The 25,614-nt window shown below is 40.6% G+C and overlaps 1 protein-coding gene across 11 annotated transcripts in view; it reads right to left on the bottom strand.

Moving 5' to 3' along the window:
* LOC124075842 (splicing factor, proline- and glutamine-rich-like) overlaps window positions 1-25,614 on the bottom strand; it is a 38,107-nt gene that overhangs the window by 6,822 nt on the left and 5,671 nt on the right. Inside the window, exons 2-6 of one of the 11 annotated variants that reach the window (XR_009224639.1) lie at window positions 24,811-24,968; window positions 13,265-14,849; window positions 8,720-8,799; window positions 5,290-5,384; window positions 3,754-3,861 (exon numbers count right to left, since the gene is read on the bottom strand). The gene's annotated coding sequence lies outside the window, so the exon portion shown is untranslated. Of the gene's footprint in view, window positions 1-3,753; window positions 3,862-5,289; window positions 5,385-8,719; window positions 14,850-16,805; window positions 21,926-24,810; window positions 24,969-25,614 lie in introns of those variants that run through there. The other 10 variants (XR_009224638.1, XR_009224641.1, XR_009224640.1 and 7 more) reach the window with 10 other exon arrangements.

Below are 25,614 nucleotides of genomic sequence, written 5' to 3'. Positions count from 1 at the left end.
GAGTACAGTGTGTCGGTATTCTCACAAATAAAAGGGAGAGTAGGATATTTCTTTCATGGTGAAATTGTGAGATTGAAATGGGCCCATTTGACCAGGCCTAACTATCACCATTAATGTTTTTATTTTTTATTATTGTTATTGTTATTATTATGGGGGGATTGAATCCAGGGAGTTTCACATGTTAGGCAAGTGTCCTATGTTATGATTTAGATGTGAGGTGTCCCCCCCAAAGTGAGACAATGCAAGAAGGTTTAGAGGTGAAGTGATTGGGTTTATGAGAGTTTTAATCCAGTCAGTGAATTAATCCCCTGATAGGTATTAACTGAGTGGTAACTAAAGGCAGGTGGGGTGTGATTGGGGTCTGCCTTTGGAGTATATATTTTGTCCCTGGTGAGTGGAGTCTCTCTCTGCTTCCTGGTGATGTTCTGAACTGCTTTCCTCCAGCACATCCTTCTGCCATGATGTTCTGCCTCGGTTTGAGCCCTGAGGAATGGATTCAGCCTTCTGTGGATTGAGAACTCTGAAACTGTGAACCCCAAATAAAGTTTTCCTTCTTAAAATTATTCTTGTCAGGTTTTTTGGTCATAGTAAGGAAAAAGCTGACTAAAACACACTACCACTGAGCTAAATCCCCAGACCATTTTCTATTAATTTTTGAATACTCTTTAAGTGATTGATGGCTTCTGTTCTTATCATTCTTCTCCGTGCACCAAGCAATTGTGGAATTGTGGCTGGGCTGTCTATGTAGATTGGAGATGTCCTCCCGATATTGGGAGACCTTACATTCTGTTTATAAGTGAAGACATGGAGGGCCTCCTGGTTCTGCATTAATTTTGGTGAACTGGGTTAGTGTTGGTCTGAATGCCAAAAAATTAAAGTGGTTTCTGACACTACCAAGCTCAGAAGCACACTGTGAACCACAGTGAATTCCTGCATATACAGAGCACCTGGTGAAGCCTCTGGTGGATGTTAGGCTGAATTTGAGATGCTCCCCAACACTCTTTAAATTCCAATATTCTGACATAATGGTATTTATACTTCTGAAAGTAAAAAAAAAAAAAAATCTACAAAAAAAGGAGGATTCTTTCTTTTAAAAAAGCATTCCCTCTTATCTGAGAACCAGATTGTCTAAATTCAAGGAAAGCAGGGTACCGGAGGGGAATGTAGTCAGTGGTAGAACACTTCCATAGCATGCACTATACCCTAGATTTTATCCCCTGTACCATAAAAAGTTAAAATTTAAAAGATGCAGGGGTCAATAAATGCTAACTATTCTTCTGAAGGAAGAGGAATTGAGTTATTGAGTTTCCTCTGGTAGGCTTGAGACTATTTACCCAAGGACTTGGGTGACCAGGACCCCAAATTACCTTGCACTGTTTTGTTTTTTTTTTTAAATAATCCAAGCAGTATCTTCTTCTTTTTCTAGTCTCAAAAAAATTTTAATGCCGGGCCGGGTGGCTCACACCTGTAATCCCACTGGTTAGAAAGGAGTATCTCGAGTTCAAAGCCAGCCTCGGCAACTTAACGAGGCACTAAGCAACTCAGTGAGGCCCTGTATCTAAATAAAATACGAAATAAAGCTGGGGATGTGGCTCAGTGGTTGAGTGCTCCTGAGTTTAATCGCCGGTACCCCAAAAACCACAAATTTGAAAAAAAAACAAAAAACTTTTATGGTACTGGGGGTTGAACATAGGGGCGCTCAACCTCTGATCTATGTTTCCAGCCCTTTTTATTTTTTATTGAGTCAAGACCTAGCTAAATTGCCCAGACTGGCTTTCAACTTGAAATACTCCTCCCTTAGCCTCCTGAATTGCTGGAATTACAGGTGTGTACCACCCAATCAGGCTAAATTTTTTTTTTTTTTTATACAGGGTCTTGCTATGTTGCCTGGCCTCAAATTTTGTTATCTTTCTGCTTTAGCCTCCCAAATAGTTGAGATTATAGGCATATGCCACCACACCTAGCTTAAATTCTTATATAGATCCTCTTTCACTTCTAGCTTTTATTAGAGTATTTGAGGATTGGGGATGTAGTTCAGTTATAGAGTGTTTGCCTAGCATGCACAAGGCCCTGGGTTCAATCCTCAGTACAATAAATAAATAAATACTGGACAAGTAAACTCATATAATCTGTCACATTAAGAATTTTTCTTTTTAATAGACTTTAGTTATATTAAGAATTTTAATTGCAGAACACATCAAACCTGAAATGTGAAACCTTGACCTTGACAGTGAAAATTTCTGTTATCTCAGTCTGAAAATTCTTGTGCCTGTCCTATAAACTCAGAAGGTTTGTCCCTCCAAGGCTGAAATGTGAGAGCATAGGGTCCGAGTGGTTCTCTATTGAGATGATAAGCTTTCTTTGGAAGTTTTCCTATACTGACACCCATCCAGGGCAAGACACATCCTAGATACTTTCCCCAAACCTCACAGAAGGAACTCTTCCTTTTGTTAGCCCTCAATCTCAGCCCACAACATCCTCCCCTGCCTGAATTGTCAGATAAAATGGTACCCAGACATACCTACACTAAGAAGTGATTCATTGTTTATCTATATTTCAAATTTAATTGAGCATCCTATTATTTGCTAAATCCACACCTTAACCCCTGCTAAAGTGTTATTTCTTTTAACTCTCACGGTCCCCTATCCCTGCTCGTGTTGCTCAAGCTGTTCTGAGCTGTTCAGTGGCTGAAACTGGCTTCCTTCCATGGGCCTGGAGGGCTGGTGTCACCTGCATCCTTACCACATCCATCTTTCCTTTTCTAGCCAGAGAATTGCTTCCAGGTAAGATCTCTATATTTAGGATAAGGAGACACCATGCCATCTTGGGTCCCCCAACTGGTATCCCTCAGGGACTTTCACATTTCTCCACAGTTGTGGCCAAGCTCCCTCCTAAATATTCAGCCTACCGCAGGGAATATCTGGGATCCTCTTTAGAGTTACAAGGCCTGCTGTGAGGGTAGACAATGCCATCAACTAAATAATGTTCCTATTTAGTCCTTCACCCTAAAGAAGATATTCTATAATAATCCCCGTGGCACAACCAGGATAACAGGAGGTCAAATATGAAGGGCAGGGGATTTGGAGTAAAATGGGAACTGAATTTAAATCCCAGTGCTGCCCCTTATTGCCAGCCAATTATTAACTTCTGGCTCCTGGCTTCTTCATCTATAACTAATGTGGGTGAAATTACCTTGAAGTATAACAGTAATCCTAATAATTCTACCTACCAGGACAGTGTAAAGTTTAGAAAGGACAATATGGAACCCTTGACACAGGATTCAGGCTCCTCAAATGATGACCCATTGTGCCACACCTATCTTTACTGCTCAGGAGAAAATGATCTGATCTTTGTTGTGATTTGAAATACCTGAATGAATACTTCCCAAACACATTCACAAATAAACTTTTTGAAACCTGAAGGTCCAGGTTACCTTAATAATGATTTGTCATACCTTTATTTGGCTTCACAATCCTTTGCTAGGTAGCTAGTCAGTACTGCCCAGGGCATTGTATGACCCAGTACTTCTACATGAAATTTAAGGAAGATACGTAAGTAAGCAATAGCTACATTCTTAGAAGCCCCGTAATGTCCCCCAGTGGAATGGTAACATCCCAGAGAGGGGTGGGGGGGGGGGGGACAGGAAAAGCTTTTGCCATTGTACGCCAGGCCCTGCCCATGGGTCTTTACAGGATCTTCTGTCTGTTCAGAAGTGTGAGCAAACTCAATTCCATGGAAGAGGCTCTTACTCACTTTCAGTAAGACTGGTTTATCTTAGGATGGTATTCCCAGGAGGGATCAGCTTGCCCTTGCTTCTGGGTTTCTTGAACACCCAAAGTAGCTTATCACTGGAAAGAGTCACTGATGAAACAGAGGTCGACTGTCATTTCAGAGGCAAACCCCTGAAACTTAAGAGTCAACAAAGCAACTCCAACATTAAGCATGATTTCTACAGAGATTATTAAAATTCCTTCTCTAAGCACTTTTGCAACTTTTCATTTGTGGGTATGGAATCCCCCTGCTTCTGAATCAGTTCAGTGCTTGGAAATTTTAGAGATCAATGTTTGTGTCAGGAAATGAGTAAAGAAAATTAAAAGATATTAATCCAAATAATTTTGGTTAAAAAAAAGTATGTGGACTGAACAGATTTTTTTTTCTTTATTCAGTTTGTTTTTTAAATTTTATTTTTACAGAGGAACAATTTGACTTTTATTTATTTATTTGGTACTGGAGATTGATCCTATGGGAATTTTACCACTGACTTACATCCTCAGTCCTTTTTATTTTCTATTTTCAAAACGGTTTTGCAAAATTGTGGAGGCTGACCTCAAACTTGGGATTCTCCTGCCTCAGCTTCCCAAGTTGCTGGGATTATAGGTGTGTGCCACTGCACCTAGCCAATATTACTTATATACTCAGAAAAAAAATTTAAAGTGCAAAAACTGGGAAAAAGCACCCATGGCTGTTGACAAGTGACTGGGATAAATGACCCTGTTCTGGAGTTCAGCTTTTGCCATCATGTGCCAGGTCCTGCCCATAGGTCTTTACAAGATCTTCCAGCTGTTCAGAAGTGAGAGCAAGATCAATTCAGATCACAGACATCTATTGAGTGCCTACTGTGTGCCGGCTGTCTGCTAGACACTTGCCACAAATGTGAAGACAGCCCTTGCATATTGTTGGTAATCTCAACATTAGGGGATGCATGCTCCGTCTGAGACATTTGAGGAATTCTGTGGGAACACTTGGGAAACCTGAAAGTGTTTGGAAAGGGTTGATACCGAAGATTTCTTTACTTTTTTTTTGTACTATATAATTTATTACATTTTAATTTTATTTCCAACTTTAAAAAATCAGTTCTGTGAGCTGATGTATTACAAGAACAGTTGAATTCACAGTCTCACCAAGCTTCTCAGATGTAGTTCTGGCTAGTGATTGGCAAACAGTGGGAACTTGGAATGAGATGCCATGTTAGCTTTTTGTCCCTTATATATTTTTTTATTTTTTAAATAATATTTTAATGTTTTTTCTTATTACAAAGAAGAAAAAATTACAGATAACTACTTCTAATACTTTGGGGTATGTATTTTCAGTTATTTTGACCTTTTTCTGAATATGATATTTATACATCAACATGCTTAAATATGAGAATACAAATTTTTCTTTTGGTGTTTTTACAAAAATAAGAATTTATGTGGACCTTGAAGAATGGATAGGATTACGTCAAGCAAAGAGGAGCTGCCTAGAGAAGGAAATGGCCTGAGAACAGTGCAAAGGCAAACGCTATCTTACCATCATTTTGACAGGAAATCTCTGGAGAAAAGATTGGAGAACAACAGCGACTTGGTCCTAGATGGCCTTGTCTGTCAGAATAAAGCACTTGGACCCTGGGGGAGAGTAAGACGTTTTAAGGAGGGAAAAGATATGATTGCATTATTATTTAATTATTTATTATTAATATTGGATAATTGTATTGATACATGAATATTAATAAAAAAGTTGACATCAAAAAAAGAAAGATAATTGCATTTTCTTATATTAACATAATGTTGACAGTAAGTTAGGTGGTGTATTTGAGAGGGGATAAGACTGAAAGTAAAAAACAAAGCAAAACAAAACAAAAAACACTTGAGTCTGCAGTAATGCACATTTTTTTACACTTAAAGACATAGTCCAAGGCTGGAGGTGTATACACGAGGTTCTGGGTTCCATCCCCAGCACTGCAAAAAAAAAAAAAAAAAAAAAGAAAGAAAGAAAAGAAAGAAAAAGACAGTGAATTTGTCTCCCTAATTAATCTAAATAATTAACTTTTCAGCAGAGATGGCCTAATGAATTTATTCTATCAATTCCAAGGGATTTGAACAACCCTGTTTATCTTGTACTTTTATCACCTGTCAAGTGGACTCTCTAATAATAAAAATAAGATAATAGAGAGCTAATATTTAGAATTTATGGGGTGCCGGGCACTGTGCAGAATGTTTAGGTATATTTTTTCAAGTAATAATATCTTATTTTGCCCCATTAATAGAAGAGAAAACACACTGAGGGAGGTCTGGCAACTGACACAGGCTAGAAAGTGGCAGAGCTGAAATGCTCTTCCCCATGCTCTGCTGCCCCCTGATTCCCAAGCTTATTTGACTAAGATTGATCATGGACAATTATCAGAAATTTGCCTTTAAAACTTAAAAATGGTCACATTGGACAATGTTTTTATCTATCAAGAATTGGCCAAGCTGGGCGCCATGGCTCATACCTCTAATCCCAATGATGCCGTAGCCTGAGACAGGAGGATCACAAGTTTAGGCCAACCTTGCAATTTAGCAAGATGCCCAGCAACTTAGCAAGACCCTGTCTCAAAAATACAAAAGGACTGGGTATGTAGCTTAGTAGTAAATTGCCCCTGGCTTTGATCTCCAGTGCCAAAAACAAATAGAATCAACAAACCAAAAACAAAGAATTGGCCTGTTTTTCTAGCCTGTCATATAACTGTACTAGGAACTTCACAATATATTGCTACAATCCAGAAATACGTATGTGTGTGTATCAAAAATGTAAATCATAATGCATAGTATTAAAAACTGCAGTTGGATTGCATGTGTAGCTCAGTAATAGAGCAGGTGCATACTCTAGTAATGTCCCTAGACACAACAGGCCTCCAGTAACAAGGGTGAGTAACAATACATTTGCCATGGATCAGCAGTAAGGATAGCAGTGGCACTTTGTAAATGCTTTTCTATCATCTCTAATTCCTTGAGGTGTAGGGGCACTGCTATTCCATAGCCCCCCAAGAGATGTAGTGGCCAGGCTGAGACTTAGAAGCTGGGGAGTCCCAACCACAGGGCCCTGGAGCTCTCTCATTGCTGCTCCCCTGGAATGTAGTTTGGAACTGCCAAATGAGGCTGAAAAGCCAGCACACTGAATCCAGGCTCCCTGCTACTCCCCTGTCCAGCACTGGGGATTGAACCCATGGCCTTGCACATGCTAGGTAAGCACTGAGCTATATCCCCAGCCCTTTGTGTTTTTATTTATTTATTTGCTGGGGATATAGCTCAGTGGCAGAGTACTTTCTTAGCATGAGGAGGCACTGGGTTCTATCCCCAGTTCTACAAATAAATAAATAAACAAACAAATAAAGTACTTTTATTTTGAAACAAGATCTCAATAAATTACCTCGACTGTCCTAGAACTTGGATCCTCCTGCCTCAGTATCTGGGATTACAAGTGTGAGCCACAACACCTGGCTTAGATATAGGCTTTTTTAAGTGGACAAAACCAATGTGAAAGGGACTGGCTATTTGTCAATTGCCTACAAATGTGATTTCCTCCCTTCCCTTAGTCAATGTGTCTAGCCATTGTTTTATTAGGAAATAATAATTGTTCTCACGTATTGCATCTGTAAGTGAAGTTGACCAAACCAATGTGGGCAACAGTGCTTTCCATGGCGTTTGCATAGAAAGCAAACCCTTTGTATAAAGCCATGTGCCTGTGGATATAAAGCCTTTGGCCTGATACTCAAATCTGCCAAAGCCCTTCCTGCTGAAGAAGCTACCCGAGTTGTGGTTACCGTATGCCAGTACATTTGCCTCCCATCATTGGAAATTGGGGCCTGCTGCATCATTTATGTGTTTTTCTTTTCTTTTCTTTTTTTTTTTTTTTTGCACTTTTTTTTATTGGTTGTTCAAAACATTACAAAGCTCTTGACATATCATATTTCATACATTAGATTCAAGTGGGTTATGAACTCCCATTTTTACCCCAAATACAGATTGCAGAATCACATCGGTTACACATCCACATTTTCACATAATGCCATATTAGTAACTGTTGTATTCTGCTACCTTTCCTATCCTCTACTATCCCCCCATCCCCTCCCCTCCCATCTTTTCTCTCTACCCCATCTACTGTAATTCATTTTTTTTCTTTTTAGTACTCATGTAATTTAAATAACATCCCTCTTTGGTTTATCATCTTTAGTAGTGTATCTGTTTATTATTTTGTACCTATACATTGGCTACTAAAGGAGAGGACATTGTTGAGCGAAATTAGCCTGAGAATCATTTCAAAACCCCATCTCAATACAGGTGATGACCTGTCACAGAGGCCCCCAGATGTTGTTGTTGGCTGTGTAAATAAGTACAACTTTTTTGGAAAGCAATTTGTGATCTCCATCAAGAGTCATAAGCATATTCATAACCTGAGCCTATAATTCAACTTCTAGACTCTAAACTAAAGAAAAATTTAAAATATGTATCATTAGGTACATGATGATATTTATTACATATATTTTTTTAAAATTAAAATTTTTTAATGGTGTTGGAGATGGAACCCAGAGCCTCAAACATCAGGCAAGATCTCTATCATTCTATCTAAAGCCCCAGTCCTTGAAGATTTATTATTGTGAAACACTATGAATAAATAGAAAAATGATTAACATATTTTTATAATCCCCTGGGTGAACATTATCCTCCCATTAAAATACTGCCTTTAAAAATGATAACTAGAAATGTTTTAAAAAATATAATGTTGGTTGAAGAAAGTAAGACATGAAATTGTATATTTACTTTGGTGATTTGTTGCTGAGAAAATTACACACCTTTGTATACCATGTGTCAAGATGGCAGGCAATGTGTTTTTTTTTTCTAATTTTCCAAAATTTTAATAATATGATAACATTAATTTTACTGTATAAATGTTTTTTCTTTTCTTTTTATTATTTACTTACTTTTTAATTTTTGCAGTGCTGAGAATCAAACCTGGGGCTTCATGCATGCTAAACTTTACCACTGAGCTATATTGTTAGCTCTGGAAATATTTTTAATTAAAAAAAAAAAACTCTTATTAGTGCAATTATAACCATAGGACATCTTTTCCTATTGTGATTTTTTAATTGGTGTTTGTTAATTACACAGAATAGTAAGTTTCATTGTGACATGTTTGGATATGCACATAACAATCTGATCAATTTACTTCCTAATAATTTCCCTTACCCTCCCCACTTCCCTCCCCTTGATCCCCCCTCCTCTATAGAGAACCACAAGACATTATAAGGAGAGTTTTCAAAACTAAAGACACCAGGACCTGGAGTGGTGGAACAAAAACCTATAATCCCAGCAACTCAGGAGGCTGAAGCAAGAGGATCTCAAGTTTAAAGTAAACCTCAGCGACTTAGCAAGATCCTGTCTGAAAATAAATAAAAAGGACTGTGGAAGTAGCTCAGTGGCAAAGTGCCTTGGGGCTGGGGGGTGGGGAGCAGGGGGACAAAAAATAAATTAAAAAAAATCAAAATAGGACAATAATTGGTAATAGGACAAAGGTTTGAAATGGGAATTATCCCCCAAATCCAGGACACATACATATACATAGATGATATAGCAGTGATGACTATTAGCCTGAATTTGTCAAAAGTGACTTACATGACCTGGTATACTGGAGGGAAACCTCCAGACACTATGTTGGTAGCGACCAAGGCCTCTCAGTGTGCCATAACTGTGAGTTTTCTCAACAATTATCCTGCCCAGGAAACTTCCATGTTGGTAGTGCCATCATCCTATCCAAAGGCAAGTCCCACTAGTCCCAACTAACATAAATACTGGTACCCAAGAGCATCACAAGGTCTCACCCAGGATTTAGAAGCTTCTCCTTAGAGTTCCAATGATCATACCTCCCACTTTTCCCTTCTCCTGGGGCCTTTGCAGCCTGTCCCTGGAGAAGGGCCTTCCTCCAGGACCTTGCATCCGAGACATGTCCAGGAAGATGCAGGGGAGAATCAACCAGACACTTATGGTTTTTTGGCCCTTCTCTCTTCCTCTCCCATTACATATACTCCAAATTGTTTTAATAAAAAGGTATTGTTAAATATCCTGAAGGCTCATTCATTCATTTGTTCATTTATTAAATGATTAATTAAAATAGGCATAATTTATTGTGAACTAGAATTAAAGAGCACAAAAAGTATATCCCTCCTCCAACCCCAGTTTAAAAGCTAGATCAGGCTCACACATAAAAACAATCCAAGGCTCTTGGGCACTGTATTCCAGTGGGGGTTGGAGGTGTGATCTGTGTGCTGGTGACCAGAGTGAGATGGGACCACATGCTCCTCAGGGGAGGGACTGAGGAATTGCTTAGCCAGAGTGGGCCTTCTCCCTCCTGGTGAGCTGAGTTTAGCTCAGTTTAGTAAACTTATAGGGAAGTTCAAAGTGGAGGAGAGAAGACACTGAGAACAAATGTCTCATGCTAGGCAATTTTGCCCTGAATGAAGGAACAGTAGAACTATTGCTTTTCCTTCCCGGATGGATCTACCTCTGGAGTTTGGTCCCCTTTGGGTGGTTCTGCTAATAGAAAAGTGTTCAGGACCACCTGCCCAGGAGGTTTCCTAGGAATTTGTTGAGCAAATTTCTTTGATGCCTGGGATTTGATGTTTGCCAAGAGTCCGTCTGAACAAATCCCTACATGCTGAACTTGAAAACAAAATTCTCAGGGTCAGCAGGCCCTGCTAATTGCTTCTTTCTCTACCAGACTGACAGGAGAACATGCTAACTCTTCACTCACAAACACAGGCCCTATGGTGGGGGGCAGAAGGGGCTGGGTAGCCTTCGTGCTCTTGCTTTGAGAGGATTTCTGGAGAGTACCAAGGAAGAATCTTCTCCAGCCTAGGAGGAGAAAGGCAAGGGGTTGACCTCTCAGGTGCTTCTTTGTTAATTCCATTTCTCTCCTTCTTGGTGCCCCCGCTCCTCTTTTTTCCTCCCCCTCTCACTCCCCATCCTGGGCAAATGGATTAGAGAGGAGGAAGGAATAGGTTAGGCCTGAGAAATCCATTCTTATTTCTTTTTTCTCTCTATAGAGAACTCCAAACTTTCTCCATGCATAAGAAATTACATGCACCTGTGGGCTGCTGGGGTCACTGTTTCAAAACTCAGCCCAGCCCAGAGTGGATCAGCTAGGTGAAGTGACTATCCCTGGAGTAGAGTCCCCAGAAACCCATATTGCATTTTTTCTTTTTTTGATACTGGGGATTGAACCTAGCTAGGGACACTTAACTACTGAGCCACATCCCCAGCCCTTTTAAATCTTTTATCTAAAGACAGGGTCACTGAGTTGCTTAGTACCTTGCTGAGTTGCTGAGGCTGGCTTTGAACTCACGATCCTCTTGCCTAGGACTCCCAAGCCACTGGGATTACAGGCATGCACCACCGTGCCCGGCACCTGCGCTGTCTTAAGGCAGAGCTAGAGTTCACATAGTGCTGCTGTCCTATTTCTCGCCTAAATGTGCAAAAGCTGGAGGAGTTGAGTATCAAGAAATTAGGTGGAAAAAAAGGCTTAGCCCTTCCAGAAGTGAATATTCAGAACTTGGCAGATCTAACTCACTCCTGAATTTTTTTTAATTAAAAATTTTATCTGGGTTCAGTGGTGCATGCCAGCTACTTGTCAGGAGACTGAGGCAGGAGGATCTTGAGGCCAGCCTGGGCAATTTGGAGAGACTTTGTCTCAAAAATAAAAAAAAGGCTGGGGATGTAACTCAGTGGTAGAGCACTTGCCTAACATTGTGTGAATCCCTGGGTTCAGTCCCCAGCACCAAAAAAAAAAAAAAAAAAAAAAAAGAAAGAAAGAAAGAAAAAGAAAAAAAATCATAAAATATTCCCGCCTAACAAAACATTGGAAAATGATTAATTAGATTAAGAAAAGAAAAAAATCCATCCAGAATTGCTTTCTCCTGTTACTGCTTCTCTTAGCATTCCAAAAAGGTTTTAGAAAGCACTGGAACCTAAGTGAAGCAAAAACTACTCTTTGAAAATGAAATTAGGAAAAATCATTGGGGTCAGCCTTTCAGAGAAATGGCCCAAACCTTAACTGCCATTCCTGAGATGATGAGAGGGGTGTGACCCTCCCTGAGATGTTGCTTGTGAACCAAATGCAAACCAGGGACTCTACAGAGGGTGATGAAGAACACAGATGTGATTGTGATTGGAGCCCCAAAGAAATGGACTGATTTTTCTTTTCCCCAAGCAGAACATGGGGAGATATGAATATCCCTGTGGATTACAGAATCCTGTGGGTTTTTCTTGAGGTTAATTTAACACTTCTTGGATCCTGCCAAGAGAATGTTCCCTGTGAAGAAGAGGGCAGCTGAGATTCAAGAATCAGAATACAGTTTGGAAATGAGAAGAGTTAGGAATCCAACAGCTAGGACAGACAACTGGGGAAATCTGAATATGGAAGATGTAAGAGTCATGGGATACGGTTTGACTGTGTTCCCTTCAGAGTCCAGGTTTTCCCAACATGACAATGAGCCCTTTAAGAGATGATTCGGTCATATGGGCTCCTTCCTTGTTAATGGGATTAAAGGCTTTATTAAAGAGACTTCACAGAGTATATGTTCTGCCACTCTACCATTTATTGAGGACCCAGCATTTGCTGCATCTGTACCCCCAGAACTGCGGGAAATAAAGCTCAGGGTTTTGTTCATTTGTTGTATACGTGCAGTGCTGGGGATGGAACCCAGGGCCTCGTGCATGCTAGGCAAGTACTCTACAACTGAAACTACACTCCCAGCACAAGGTTCTGTTCTTTATGAATTATTCAGTCTGGAATACTCAGTTATTGTTGTACAAAACAGTCTAAGACAACATAGAGTTGTTGTTAATTTCATTAGGAATGATAACGGTATTGGAGTTATGTAATGGATTTTTCTTATTCTCTAGGAGGGGGAGGAGAGGATGTGGGGGAAGAGAGGAGAAAGCAAATATGGCAAAGGTGGCCTGCTGAATCGAGATGTATACAGCTGCCATCTCACTATTCTAACTTTTCTCTGTGTTAGAATTTTCATTAAACTGTTAGGAGTGGAGAAGAAAAGATGCGGGGGGGGACATCCAGGGAAGTAAGAGGAGTCAGCCAGGAAAGAACTCAGAAAAAAAATGAAATAATTTTGAAAGAAAGTTGGAAAAAAAGGCTCTGAAAGTGGGAAAAATGGGAGACACTAGAGCAAGCATCTGGAGAAAGTGGAGGGGAGCACAGGCTTCCATCTGTAGCCTTCATTCAGTTCCCTCGGGGCAGAGGAAGTTCTGATGAAGCAAAAAACCAAAAACCTCAATGAAATCACTGAGTTTCTGTTTTTACTTTTACATGAAACATGAGAGGAAACCCAAACTTATTTTATGGGAATACTAATTTTGTAATGCATTTGCCAAGATACACACCCTGCCCATGGCTGAGGGCCCAGGGTAGGGCATCTGGCCTCATCAGCTCAGAATAGGATATCTGGCTCTGATACCTGCCAGTCCATCAGGTATACTATGCATTGACTGCTGTTGCTTGAACATTGTAATACTCAGGGCTGTGATCATTTTGCAGATAAGAGGGACAGAAAGCTGCCCCTGATGAGAACGTGAAGCAGGGCCAGGGTGTGGCTCAGTAGTAGAGCACCTGCTTAGTGTGCAGGAGGCTTTGAGTCAATCCCCAGCTCTGCAAAAATAAGAGGAAAACAACAACAACATAAAAAAAGCAGAAGACTGGTCAAGAGAGATGAGTGGGGAGAGGTGCAGCTGAAGGACCCTAAAGCTCATAAAGCAGAGAGGAACCTCCCTTCTGGTCCCACCCTGTCCCCTGAGACTCCATCTGTTGAGCCCCATTTCCTGCTCTTTGAATTCATAACTCAAGATTGCCTGCTGTGTCCTGTAACACCCACTGACCACCCTAACCTCTTTGACCTGAGTTGGTTCCCATGGACACCTGTTCCCTGTAACCCAAATGGCCTTGGGTAGAGTAACATCTTGTCCTTACCTGTGGGGCAGCCCAGCCACCAGGTCCCTGGGCTGCCCAGCACCTAGACAGTACCAGCAGGATGTCTGGACCCATCTATACCTGTCCACATTCTCTGCATAGACTGAAACTCTGTTTTCTTCTTGACTCTCATTCTAGCCTCAGGGCAACTCCTGACACCAGGGAGTGAACACCCCAAAACACCTCCAACTTCGACTGGGCCCTGGGATCTCTCTCTCCTTTCTATCAGCAATATGTTACCGTCCTTGCTGACATCCTTTTTGTTTCCTGCCCAGCTCTTCCACTTGCTCAAGTTACCTCCTACATCCTGCCTCTCTCCTCTGCAGTAATAACAGCCTACGTCCACTGACTGCTTATTGTGGGCCAGCCATGGTCATAGGCGCTTTCCATGAGTGTACTCCTTTAATCCTCCGGACACCTATGAAGCAGATCCTATTATTATCAGCCCCACTTTACAGATGAGAAAGCTGAGGCATGGAGACAAAGTTTCTCATCCAATGTCACAAAGTAGCCATAATGAGATTCCAACCAGGCAGTCTGGCTCCAGAGTCAACATCCTTAACCTCTTATTAGTTTTGATATTAAAAGCCAGCAGTACTTAGCACCCTCAATAAGAGAGCAGAGAAAACTCTTTAGAAAAGAACAAGACAAACTATTCTTTTTGAAAGCATGGTTGTAAAAGGAGTGATTGTTCTCTAGTTCTAGTGCTTAGCACAAATCATTGCCTCCTAGGTCACCAAGCAGAGGGAATCAAGTGTGAATTCTTCCGGCTCCTCCCACCTGCAGACTTCTCCATCTGGCCAGCCCTTCCTTCCTCCAGTCTCAGAGAGGTGGGTGTTCTTTTCACATTAGCTCTTGGCCAGAGTCACCCCTGACTATTTCTGGAGATTGTCTCATGTCTTAGTTTGTTTTCTGTTGTTATAACAATTTTGTTATAACAAAATACTTGAGACTGAGTACTTTACAAAGAAAAGAGGTTACTTAGCTTATAGTTTTAGAGGTCTAAGAGCATGATGCTGGCTTCTTCTTGGCTCTGGTGGAAGACATGGTGGATGATATCACAATGGCAGGAGTCCCTACAAGAGGGAGAAATAATAAGACAGGACTCCAGAGAGATATTTGAGAGGCATACTTTTTTTTTTCCATACTAGGGATAGAACTGGGGTACTCTGCCAGTTCTTTTTGAGGCAGGGTGTCACTAAGTTGCCAGGCTGGCCTTGAACCTGTGATCTTCCTGGCTTAGTCTTCTGAGTTGCTGGGATTATAGGCATGAACAGCAGTGCTGGCTTTCATTCTTTCTTCTTTTTAATTTAATTTATTTCATTCACTCATTTTGCAGTGGTAAGGATTGAACCCAGGGCCTGGTACATGTTAGGTAAGTGCTCTACCACTAAGCTACACCCCCGCCCAAATTTCTGAGATATATACATATATTATATATTAATATTAATATATATTAAAATAAATGTTTGATCTTTCTTTTTGAGGCAATTTCACAATGTTGCCCAGGCAGGCTATGAACTCCTGGGCTCATGTGATCCTCCTGCCTCAGCCTTCTGAATAGCTGGGACTATGGGGACACACCACAGCTTGGCTAGACTTATTCTCTCATAACAACTCACTCTCTTAAGGACTACTTAGAGTCCCTAATCCCTTCTGAGGTCAGCACCTCCAATAACCTAATTACTTGCTCTAAGCCCCACCCCTTAAAGGTTCCACCACCTCTCAATACTGCCACGCTGAGGGAGAGAATGCCCTCACGCTATCTTCCTCTTTTCTCTCCTCCCTACCAGCTTACTTGCAAGGACAAGCTCCTCTGCAGAACAGTTTCTAATAATTGTCTTCACTTTCTTACTACCTGTTAACTCCTTTAAGAATCCAATTGCATTTTAGATTATAGACAAAACATTAAGTTATACAAAATTTGAACACCACTGTAATATATAATATAATATGTAAAATTAAAAACATAACAACTGTCAAGGGTTTGGTGCACAGGGCTGGGAGCCTGGCTCAGTGATAGAGCACTTGCCTAACATTTACAAAGTACTGGGTTCAATCTCAGGTACTGCCAAAAAAAAAAAAAAAAGATTTTGGTACACACAGTTTGTCTAACTTTTTAAAAAATATGTGTATAAGCAGCAGATATGTTGGTGTATAATTGTAATTCCAAAGACTTTGGAGGCTGAGGCAGGAGGATCATAGGGTTGAGGCCAGGCTCAACCACGTCACAAGCCCTAAGCAACTTAGTGAGACCCTGTCTCAACATAAAAAAATGAAAAGAGCTGGGGATGTAGCTCAGTATAAAGCACCCCTGAGTTCAATCCCTGGTAGTCACCCCTGAAAATATACTACACACTATATACTGTGTATAGAAAGGGTATAAATTACTGACAACACCAAATGCTCGTGAGGATCTAGAGAAATTTGATTATACATTGCTGGTAGGAATGTAAAATGATATGGCCAGTCTGGAAAAGAGGATGGCTATTTCTTACAACATTGAATATGAAAAATTACCATATAATATAGTGAGTACACTCTTGGACATCTAAAACCCAGAGGAATAGTAACATTTGCTTGCACATCCAAAAAAATTCATGACTATTCATAGTAACTCTATTCATAATTGCCACAAACTGGAAACAACCCAAATGTCCTTCAGTGGTGAAAGGCTAACTAAATAATGGTATGTGTATACCATGGAATACTACTCATCAATAAAAAGGAAGAAATATGGATGGATACACACAACAATCTGGATGGATCTCCAGAGAATTACACTGAAAAAAAAAAAAAGGCCAATCACAAAATGGTATATACTGTGTAATTCCATTTAGATTATTCTTTTTTTTTTTTACACAATACTTTTATTTATTTATTTATTTATTTATTTAATGCAGTGTTGAGGATCAAACCTAGTGCCTTACACATGCTAGGCAAGCTTTCTACCATTGAGCCCCAACCCCAGCCTTAAATTACTCTTGAAATTATACATTTATAGAAAAGGAAAAAAAGAGATTGGGGTCAGATTGAAGGGAGTGAAGGGGTGACCATGGTCATAAAAATGTAGCACAAGGGATGTGTGTGATGGAACTATTTTGCACCTTGACATGGTGGTGGTCATATGAATCTACATGTGCGATTGAATTATATAGGACCAGCCAGGCATGGTGGGCTTGCCTGTAATTCCCAGCTACTCAGAAGGCTGAGGCAGGAGGATTGTAACTTTGAGGTAGTCTGGGTAATTTACCAAGGCCTTGTCTCAAAATTTAAAAATTTAATAAAGACTGGGAATGTAGCTCGGTGTCACAGCGTTTTGCTATCATGGATGAGGCCCTGAATTCAGTCCCTGGTACAAAAAAAAAAAGTCATGTAGAACTAAATAAACATATAAATGAGTGTATATAAATTGATGATATCTAAATAAGGCTGATGGATTGTATCAATGTCAATTTCCTGATGGTGATATTGTATTTTAGCTACATAGAATATTACCACTGAAGGAAAAGGGGTGAGAGGTACACAGGATTTCTCTATATTCTTTCTTTTTTCAATAAGTTCTATTGAGCTGTATAATTCATATATCACAAGATTTACTCTATTAGCATGTACAACTCAGTAGCTTTAAATGTATTTGCTGTGCTGAGAAACCTCACCCACTAATTGTAGAATATTTTTATGATCTCAGGAAGAAACCCTGCACCTATCAGTACTCACTCCCGTCCCACTTTCCATCCAGCCCTTGGTAACCATTGATCTACTCTCATCTCTGTAGATTTGTCTATTCTAGATGTTTCATATAAACACAGTCACACAATATGTGTCCTTTTGTGTCTGTCTGGTTTCTTTCATTCAACATAAAGGTTTTCAAGGTTGTAGTTTTCTATGTTGTAGTATTATCAATACTTCATTTCTACTTATGACTAAATGATATCTCATTACATGGAAATCCTTGCATATTTTGTTTATCCATTCATCAGTTGATGGACATTTGGGTTGTCTCTATGTCTTGGTTATTATGCACAATGGTGCTATGAACATTTATGTACACATTTTTCTGTGGCCATGTTTTAAATTCTCTTAGGTATATACCTGGAGTAAAATTGCCAGGTGATATGTTTAACTTTTTGAATTGCTAAGCTATTTTTCTTTCTTTCTTTTCTTTCTTTTGGTACTGGGGATTGAAGCCAGGGGTGCTTAACTGCTGATCCACATCCCTAGCCCTTTCTATTTTTTAATTTAGAGACAGGGTCTGGCTAAATTGCTTAGGGCCTTTCTAAATTGCTGAGGCTAGCTTTGAACTCAGGATTCTCCTGCCTCAGCCTCTGGAGCCACTGGGATTACATGTGTGCACCACCTGCCGAGCTATTTTGCAAAGAGGCTGCACAATCTAGCACTTCCATCAGCAGTGGATGAGGATCTTGATGTCTCCATGTTCTCACCAACATTTGTTTTTATCTGTTTTCTCTATCATAGCCATCTAATTCTAGTGGGTGTGAAATTGCATCTCACTGTGATTCCGTATTAATAATTTCTTTAATTGCATGTAAATCATCTCAAAATAAAAAGTTAAAAATACCTATGCTAATGTGAACCATATTTGTATTATTTTACAACGTTTTTTAAACTTAGAATAGTTGGACATCTTTGCATGTTAGTATGTGCTATAGTTTGGATATTAAATGTCTCACAAAGAGCTCACTGTAGTGCTCTTGGGAGGTGATAGAAGCTTTAAGATATCGGGCCTAGTTATAAGCATTCTGGTCATATGGGGACATGCCTTTCCTTGAGGGGATACTGGCGATTGAAACCACATCCCCACTACTGAGCCACATTCCCACTACTTTTTGTTTGTTTGCTTAACATATATATTTTATCTAGAGACAAGGTCTCATTGAGTTTCTTAGGGTCTTACTAAGTTGCTGAAGCTGGCTTTGAACTTGTGGACCTTTTATCTTTCTCTCTTTTGCTTCCTGGCCACAAAGTGAGTGGCTTTGCTTTGCCACATGCTTCCACCATGATATGCTGCCATGATTGAAAAGCGATGGGCAAATGCCAAATGTCTTCTTTGATATAAGGAGAGTAACTAAGAACAGAGTAGGGACGAAGAGCATGAGAAGAAGATTAACATTAAACAGGGATGAGAGGTGGGAAGGAAAGGGAGAGAGAAGGGAAATTGCATGGAAATGGAAGGAGACCCTCAGGGTTATACAAAATTACATACAAGAGGAAGTGAGGGGAAAGGGAAAAATAATACAAGGGGGAGAAATGAATTACAGTAGAGGGGGTAGAGAGAGAAGAGGGGAGGGGAGGGGAGGGGAGGGGGGATAGTAGAGGATAGGAAAGGCAGCAGAATACAACAGACAGTAGTATGGCAATATGTAAATCAATGGATGTGTAACTGATGTGATTCTGCAATCTGTATACGGGGTAAAAATGGGAGTTCATAACCCACTTGAATCAAAGTGTGAAATATGATATATCAAGAACTATGTAATGTTTTGAACAACCAACAATAAAAATTAAAAAAAGCAATGGGTCTGTCCAGTTATGGTCTGGAAGCTCCAAAACTGTGAGTTAAAATTAAACTTTTTTCTTTCTTTCTCTCTTTCTTTCTGTACAGGGAATTGAGCCCAGGGGTGCTTAACCACTGATCCACATCCCCAGCCCTTTTTTGTATTTTACTTAGAGCCAAGGTCTCACTGAGTTGCTTAGGGCCTCCCTAAGTTGCTGAGGCTGGCTTTTAATTCACGATCCTCCTGCCCCAGCCTCCTGAGTTGCTGGGATTATAGACTAGTGTCACTGTACCTGGCTTGAATCTTTTTCTTTGTGAAGAATTTTCTTTCTCCAACCTTCATTCCTGTCCCCTGTGCCTGCTCTGGCTGTCCTTTTTCTACTGTAGCTCCCCGGTTCTAGGTATATTTGGACATCCAGTAGAGCATGCAGAGATCACAGTGTGTTACCAGTGCATGTACCAGGTTCCCCCATTAGATCCAGGTGCCCCTTGGTCAGCATCCTCCACAATGCCCAGCATATAGCAGCCATGTCGGAATGTTTGTTAAATGAAAGCATGAGCATATAGAAAGCACCCAGTGAAGCAATGTGTGTGTGGTTGGTACACACTTCTCACGCCTACAAATCAGGAGGCTGAGGCAGGAGGATTGCAAGTTGAAGGTCAGGCTCAGCAATTTAGGGAGATCCTGTCTCAAAATAAAAAAAATAAAAAGATCAAGGATATACCTGAGTGGTAGAATGACCCTGGGTTAAATTCCAAGTACCATAATTAAAAAGAGAAAAGAAAAGAAAGAAAGAATGCACCTAGTGACTCCCCATCGAGAGCTGCAGTGCAGTAGGAAAGTGAGGAGCTTCACGTGAAAGTGAAGGGGAGAGGTGGCCTCACGGCGGCGATTTTGTGGTCTAATGGAAACTGCTGTATGAGCTACAGAAAGAGGAAAAGCTGGAAAGGAAGAAGGAAGAAAGATCCCTTGAGATATTGGCTGGAGGACTCAGAGCGCCTCTCACAGCTGCCCAGGGGTGAAGAGGGAAAGGAAATAAAAAGTTCAAGGAGATGGGCTGGGGATGTGGCTCAAGCGGTAATGCTCTCACCTGGCATGCGCAGGGCGCTGAGTTTGATCCTCAGCACCACATAAAAATAAAAATAAAAAAAAATAAAGATGTTGTGTCCACCGAAAACTACAAAAAAAAAAAAAAAAAAAAAGTTCAAGGAGAACTCATTCTGTCTCTCTGTGCCTCCTTTGCTAAATTCAGCACCTAAATGCTAAATTCCGAAGCCTTTTATTTACTAAAAATATGTTCAGGACCAACTTCCTCAAACACTTGGCACTTCTTTCCTCCTGGAGTAGAATGAAAATCCCTCTGAGCAAAGATTAGATAATGGCTTTACTGTGTCCATGGGAACTTCCCTCTCTGGGAATAATGCCTCTTCCCAATTATATGAATATTTTCAGTGCTTGCCTCTTTGGAAAAGTTCAAGTGCAATCCATGTAAGTATAGTCTTTCTAATTATAAACTTATATTTGGGTAAAAGTTCTTCTGTAGCAGAGTGAAAATTATAGAGCTCAAACATAGAGAGTTGCCCAGAAGAAAGTTTGAATTTACCAGAAAAAGTGGGGTGAATATCATTAGTTTCTTTTATTTTTATCTATCTATCTATCTATCTATCTATCTATCTATCTATCTATCGTACTAGCGATTGAACCCAGGGGTGCTTACCCACTGAGCCACATCCCCACTACTTTTTGTTTGTTTGCTTAACATATATATTTTATCTAGAGACAGGGTCTCACTGAGTTGCTTAGGGTCTCACTAAGTTGCTGAAGCTGGCTTTGAACTTGTGATCTTCCTGCCTCAGCCTCCAGAGCTGCTGGGATTACAGTTGTGTGCCCCCATACCTGGCTTGCTTTTATCTATTTCATATATAATTTATAATGACCTTCTCATTTTCCTTTTTTTTTTTTTTTTTTTTGGTACCAAGGATTAAACCCAGAAGCACTCAACCACTGAGCCACATCCCCAGCCCATTTTTATATTTTACTTAGAGACAGAGTCTCTCTGAGCCTTGCTAAATTGCTGAGGCTGGCTTTGAACTCATGATCCTCCTGCCTGAGCCTCCCAAGCCGCTGGAGTTACAGGACTGTCTCATTTTTTGTAATAAAAAAGAACAGTACATTTGTTCAAACCATAAGAATTGCTGATCAGTACATTAAAGGTTATAAAAAGAAAAGGTGGGGAGCTGAGGCCACCTTACTCAGATTGGAGGCTTACAAGACAAGGGAATGAGTGTGTTTGTCTTCCATGCTGCACAACAAATTGCCATAAACTCAGTGGCTTAAAACAACACCCACATCCTGTGGGTGAGGAGATTGGTCATGAGCAGACTCACTCCTTGCAAAGGTGTCTTCATGGTGTGGGTCAGGGCTCAGTTCCATATGGGGAGACCTGACTAGTGGTAGATGAGCTTCCAGATGCAGATTGTTGGCAGAATTGAGTTCCTTGATGCTGTAAGACCAGGAATCCAGTTTTTCAATGACTGTGGGTTAGGCACTGATTTTAGCTCTAAGAGGTTGCTCACAGTTCCTTGCCAACCGGGCTTCTCCATAAATACTGGGGCAAAATGGCAGCTTGATTCCTTGACGCCAGTAAAGGAGAAAGAGATTTAGCAAGACAGAATCTTATATAATGTTACTTAATTATAGACTGACATCCCATCATCTCGGCCATAGTTTTGATTGTTGCTGGGTATTGAATCCAGGACCTTGCCCATGCAAATATTCTGCCACTGGGCCGCATCTCCAGTCAATCTCTGCCATGTTCTGTTGGTGAGAAGCAGCCACAGGTCCCACCCTCACTCATACAAACGTATGAGTACCAAGGAGTGAAGATTATGGGGACCGATTTCTTTTTTCTTTCTTTTATTTTTTTGGTATCAGGGATTGAACTCAGGGGCATTCAACCACTGAGCCACGTCCCTAGACCTATTTTGTATTTTACTTAGAGATACAAACTATCATTGAGTTACTTAGTGCCTCATTGTTGCTGAGGCTGGTTTTAAACATGGGATCCTCCTGCCTCTGCCTCCCAAGCTGCTGGGATTACAGGCGTGCCCCCATGCCTGTTGGGGATCATTTTAGATTCTGGTCTCTTTTACAAAGAGTTCAGAAATTCTTGTGAGATCTATATCCCCTTGTACATTCCAGTACATTCCAATATCTATTCTAATACTTGCACCAAAAATCCTCCATTTTACATATAGATGTGCTGAGAAGTTAATGTCCCTGGAGTAGGCTTCAACCAATGATGATGAGAACCAGAGGCTTCTCCTTGCCCCTTGGGTAGGAAAACTCAAGACATGTTTTTGAGTGTCCTCCAGAGTCTCCAGCAGGACTGAGCCCCAGTTGCAGTTACGTAGCAGAAATTTACTCAATAATGTTCCTTTTTTTGGCTTCCTTCCCTTCCTTGTTCTACTTCCTCATTTCTGGTCTTCCTGGGATCATCTCTTTTAAAAACCAGTTGAAGCCAGGAGTGTTGGTTACACAGGAAACTGAGGCAGGAGGATAGAAAGTTCTAGGCCAGACTCTGGCAGCTTAGTGTCTTAAAATAAAAAGGGCTGGGGATGTAGCTTAGTGATAAAGCACCCTGGGTTCACTTTCTGGCACCCCTCCCCCCAAAAAACAAAAACAATTTCATTGTAGATTGGGGGTGTGACTCAGTGGTAGGGCACTTGCCTAGAATGTGGGAGGCCCTGGGTTTAATCCCTAGGACCACATAAATAAATGCTATAATTTTTTCTTGCATTTTTCCCCATTTATGTTTTTTTCTTTTTGCTTTTAACTAATATGTGCTTTTTTAAAAAAATCAGTGGTTATATTCCTATTTTAAAAAAATTATATAAAATTATATTGTACCCATGTTATAATACAACCTCATTTGTCACTATTTGCTTGATGTTTCTCTCTCACACTTGATTGTAAGTGCCACTAGAGCACAATTCAGGTGTTTTCTCATATTGAATTGACAATGCCCACCATGATGCTTGACAGTATTAGGTGCTCAGTATACATGTGTTGATTGAGTGAATAAAAACTATCTTTCTTGTGTAAAGGTAGGAGTTCTCTTCCTAGAGTCCCCTAAAACAGATATCATTAGTTTGTTCTTAAGCCACTCGATTCATTCAAGCCAAGGATATATTGGTTCTTAGAAGATAGATTCAGGAAGGAACCAAAAGGAGTTTTGTTTTGTATCAGTGTGAAGAAAATAACAACAAAAGCAATCAACTGATCCTTCTTCCTCTCCCACTGTTCCTCCAAGTGCTGGAGGAGAACGGGAGCCCAGAGTATGAGCCAGAGAATATCAAAGCCAAAGCACATAATGGATCAGAAACATCTAACTCATCCCTTAGATTTAAAAAAGAGAAATGCAGCTGGATGTGGTAGTACACACCTGCAGTCCCAGTGACTCTGGAGGCTAGTTTCAGCCCTGTCTCAAAATAAAAAAGGACTGAGGTAGTAGCTCAGTAATAAAGGACCCTGGATTCAGTCCCTGGCATTGACAGGGAAAAAAAAGAAAGAGAGAGAGAGAGAGAGAGAAGAAAAAAAGAAAAGAAGTAAACAGTGGATGAACAGGTGGTGGCCTCGGTTTCCCAAGCCTACCTACCTGGAGACATATGCTGTGCTGTGCTCAATTCCACTTTGGGGTTATTTGAGCCATGCACAGGTTTGTTGTGGGAGTTAAGTGAAGTTTTGGGTTAAGAGGCTCAAAGTGCCTCTGAGTCATTACTGCCAGAAGAATATAAAGTGTAAATGGCCAAGGGCCTCTCTAGGACACTCCTTCATCTCTTCTCCTTCAGTTATTAGAGGATATGGCTACATGAACTTCAGATTGGTTGCTTCCAGATACAGGATGAGCCAAAAATGGGAAGTAATCTCCTTTCCAAGTGATAATGCCAACCAATCTGTTCTCTCTAGATTGAGAATTAAACCTTGCTATGACAAAAGGTCCAAAGAACATTGTCAACTCAGCATTTTTGGCCAGGAATGAAGTTATTAATTCCTCAGAAGTGTAGGATCTTACAGCCTTGTAGCCTCATGTCATTAACATACCTCTCTAACTAGACCCAGTTGGGTCCAATGAGCTTCATTTCAGTGAAACTCAGAACTGATAATACTGAGGAGAGATATGGATGGACAACAGCACCAGGGATATGATGGGATCCTCTTTATCTGAATTTGGTGACTGTAAAAGTTCTTACTCTGGGTTGTACCTGGAAAAGATGAATATGAGGTGCAGAACAGCAGAACAGTTGACCAGGTGACCATGCCAGTCAACGTAGCCCCCTGGCTTCCAAGGTCATCTAGTGACTGGTGAGCCAGGCCAAGGCAGGAACCGGCTTTGTTTTGATCCTATTAAGTAAGCCTCAGTGATGCTTGGTATTTGGGAGTGGCCTCTTTTACTCATTCATTGTTTCACCTTGAGGGCAGAAAGGTTCAAGTTGTAATCCCACACAGTGTTACTCACTTTTGGAAAGAGCAGTTTTCATTTTCAGAGGACTCTGGATACTCTGGCATCTGGGTAAATATGGAGCCCCAAAGCTTCTAACAGAGCTGGCCGTCCTGTCTTGAGTTCCTGCTGTCAGATGTATGGGGGGTGGGGTCGGTTTCCCCATATTAACTAGACTGAAAATAAAACGAAGCTTCTCAATGGGGAGAACAGCTGGGTTCTGTGATTCCACCTCTTGCTCCACCTTCTCCCACGTGTAACTTTAGGCTGGATAAACACTACTGAGGGGAAATAGGCATTATTCCGGGAATGTGAACGTGCAGGTCCCACACCCACAGTGTGTTTCATGGACTCACCCAAGAGGTGTGTTGCATGAGTGGCATTTTGTTTCGAACAATATGAAGCTAACGATAATCCAGGGGAAGATGCCCAAATGACACTTCCCTGGATTCTCCATTTAGGAAAACACAAATAAATTTTGGTGAATGGATTCAAGCTGATCATTTCTCTACTTAGCCTATCCTTTTGTCCCTTCAAGCTGGTTTCACAAGGTTTTAAATTAAGTCAACCAATGTGGGCGGAGCATTATCTCCTGGGAACTACTCCCAGGTACCTGAAATACCATTCAAGAATGAGCAAGACACTTTCCCAAGGCCAAGGGCTTCTTTGGGGCTGCAATTATACTTCACTAGGTACTGTGATCACACATGGATTTGTGGTTTAACTTGTAAACCCTGACAGGTTGTTGGTCAGGCATTAAAAATATGTGAAATCATAAAACATATGATATTTATCCTTCCCCCGTTTGTTGTAACATTATTG

Source organism: Marmota monax, unplaced genomic scaffold, assembly GCF_021218885.2.
Source record: "Marmota monax isolate L192 unplaced genomic scaffold, Marmota_monax_Labrador192_F-V1.1 WCK01_AAM20220418_F8-fsc00153, whole genome shotgun sequence".
Taxonomy (NCBI): Eukaryota; Metazoa; Chordata; class Mammalia; order Rodentia; family Sciuridae; genus Marmota; species Marmota monax.
Note: the sequence above shows the minus strand (reverse complement) of the source record. Positions and strands in the feature narration are given on the sequence as shown.